The sequence below is a fragment of the Lemur catta genome, chromosome 20, assembly GCF_020740605.2.
Source record: "Lemur catta isolate mLemCat1 chromosome 20, mLemCat1.pri, whole genome shotgun sequence".
Classification (NCBI taxonomy): Eukaryota; Metazoa; Chordata; class Mammalia; order Primates; family Lemuridae; genus Lemur; species Lemur catta.
Window position 1 is genome coordinate 30,190,041 of NC_059147.1, and position 2,658 is coordinate 30,192,698.

General features: G+C 51.8%; 2 non-coding genes across 2 annotated transcripts; one reads left to right on the forward strand and one right to left on the reverse strand.

Moving 5' to 3' along the window:
• Nucleotides 1-357: 357 nt before the first annotated feature.
• On the forward strand, nt 358-440 carry TRNAL-CAG. The gene has a single exon. It is a non-coding gene; the product is annotated as a tRNA-Leu (tRNA).
• Nucleotides 441-749: 309 nt separating this feature from the next.
• On the reverse strand, nt 750-832 carry TRNAL-CAG. Its single transcript has one exon. It is a non-coding gene; the product is annotated as a tRNA-Leu (tRNA).
• Between the last annotated feature and the right edge of the window lie 1,826 nt (nt 833-2,658).

Here is a 2,658-nt window from a genome sequence, read left to right on the forward strand (position 1 = left end):
TGCGCATGCGGGAATGCAAGGTGCTTGTCGATTTGCAAGAATCGCAGCCGACATGGGCAGTAAAAGCACGCCTGCAGAACGAATGGACATGGAGGCACCAGTGCAAGTCTGTTAAAGTAACTAACAGTCCTCGGTCTCGCGGCCTTTCGGATTCTCCAGCGTGCCCTGTGCGCCCTCTGGCGCCGCCCGGGTGCCTTGCTCTGCCCCTCCTCGGCCCATCTTGCCACACCCCTCAGAGCAAGCATTTGTATCTCCTTCTTCCAACGCTAGGGGGAGAGCGAGGGCTATGCTGCTCACTACGCATGCGCACAGTGTAGAGCTTTCAAAGAGGTTGGCTCGAGCAGAGTGTAACAAGCAGTCAGGATGGCCGAGCGGTCTAAGGCGCTGCGTTCAGGTCGCAGTCTCCCCTGGAGGCGTGGGTTCGAATCCCACTTCTGACAGCAGCTTAGTCTTTTTCCCTCCCAATTGCAGATCATCCGATGGGACCTCTTTTGATAGTCTTCTTTCTTAATCCTTTTACAAAACCAATTTTATTTTCTTCTTAACAGACTTTTCTTTTCCTAACAGACATTTGACTTTGGAGTGTAAAATGAATGCTTGCTCCGCTGAGCGTCTCTGAGCCTCTCTCCAGTCAAAGGTTCACCTTCTCTTCTGAACTGGGAAGGAAAAAAAGGGACGTGTCGCAGACTCTTTCTTGCTGCGTGGCCGGAGGTTCAAGATCTCCGAGCTTTGGGGCGAAAAACAGCAGTTGTCAGAAGTGGGATTCGAACCCACGCCTCCAGGGGAGACTGCGACCTGAACGCAGCGCCTTAGACCGCTCGGCCATCCTGACTTCCTGCAGGGGCTCCTGGCGGATCTGTTTTAGTTCGTAATAGAACTCTGAGCCCGGCTCGGGCTGGCCCCGGGCAGCTCCGAACCCCGCCTAGAGCACAGGTGGGCGCGCCCCAGGTAAAAACCGCCGCTAGTCTCCAACCGGCTCCGACTCTTTACTGGATATGGCGATGTTTTAAATGGAAAAGCAGTTTCCCTTACCATCAACAGAAGTAAATACAATGCAAACGAAATAATGTTATTAAATTCTAGCCGCCTGCCACGGCTCTGAGCCTCAGGGGTGGCATTATATTAGTGTCACTGACTATCACTAATACCGGTGGAAGGTGTCGGGCCGTGAATGAGCCACCGGTTTGGAGAATTGCTGGAAGCCCACCCAGCCCCACCTCCCCACCCGCGTGGTGGACTTTGTCGTCTGATCCCCTGGAGGCCGTGGGCGAGGGGACCCCACTCCGGAGTTTAGCTGGGGCCTCATCAAAGAAGGTTGGCTTTTAGGCCTTTTGGATAAGCTGAGCAAGGGAGAAGTTGGAGGATGTCAAGCTCGGGGAAGAGAATTACTGTCTGTCTCCAAAAGCCTGATGTGTGTAAGGGATAGGGGTTGAGTGTGTCCTCCTCGAACTGGGGCTTGGAATGGGGTGCAGTGGGTGGAGAGTTGCCGAGGAAGGTTTTGAGATAGTTTGCTGGAAAGGAAACGGGATGCCTGTGTGGTGATGCTCCTGTCCTGGGAGGCCTTCAAGACAAGGGTGGATGGCCACTTGGTGGAGATGTTGGCAAGGCGATTTAGGGGCCCTTGTATTCCTTTCCTGTTGCTGCTGTGACAAATTACTACAAATTTAGTAGGTTAAAACCACACCATTTATCATCTTACAGTTCTGGAGGTCAGAAGTCTAAAATGGGTCCAGGGTTACATTCCTTCTGGAGGCCCCGGGGAGAATCCTTTCCTCTCCTCCTCCAGCTTCCAGAGCCCACCCGCATTCTACGGCTCAGTGCTCCCATCACTCCAGCTTGTGCTGTCCTCACGTCACCTCCTGCCTCTGACCCTCCTGCCTGCCCTCTCATAAAAACCCCTGTGATTGCATCGGCCCATCCTGATACTCCAAGATAATCTCTCCACCCCAAAATCCTTAATTTAACCATATCTGCAAGATCTCTTTTCACCATGTAAAGTGTATGGTTAAAAACGCATTCACAGCTTCCAGGGGTTGGGATGCGGTGTGGGAGAGTGTCATTCCTGAAAGGTTTTTTGGAGCCGCGGGTGCCAGAGAAAGAAAGACGAGTAGAGTTCAAAGGGATCAGTAAAGAGGTTTTATTGGAGTGTTCCCAGGTGAGGGTAACGAGTCCCAAGGGAGGGGCCCGGGCAAGATTTTTGGGTTGGGGGAGGGGAGAGACCCAAGATGTCACCCGGCCAGAAGTCTGAGTGAGTTTATATATGTTTTTAGGGCTGGGGGATGGGTTTTTTTTGGCAGGAAGATTTTGGCGGGAAGAGTGAGGAAGTTTTTTGTTGTAGTTTTAGGGTGCGTATTGAGGAATAGGAGGGGCTTCTTCTTTTTTCATTAAGGAAGGGAGAGGTGTCCACCACCAGCCTTACGATTACTGTGTCTACTAGTACCCTACAACACAATTTGATTTGAAAGAGTCCATCCAGGAGTAAATTTTTGTCATATCTTTGGTCTGAGACCAATTTTCCCCACCACTTCCCTGTTCTGTTTTCCCTAAAAATGCTCAGAGTTGCCGGCTGCCCTCATCAGAAACCTGGCTTGTGGCTCCCCAGAGGCCGCTGTTAGTTAAGCCTTGAACAGGTTTGGGCGGAAGTACCAGGTTTTGGCT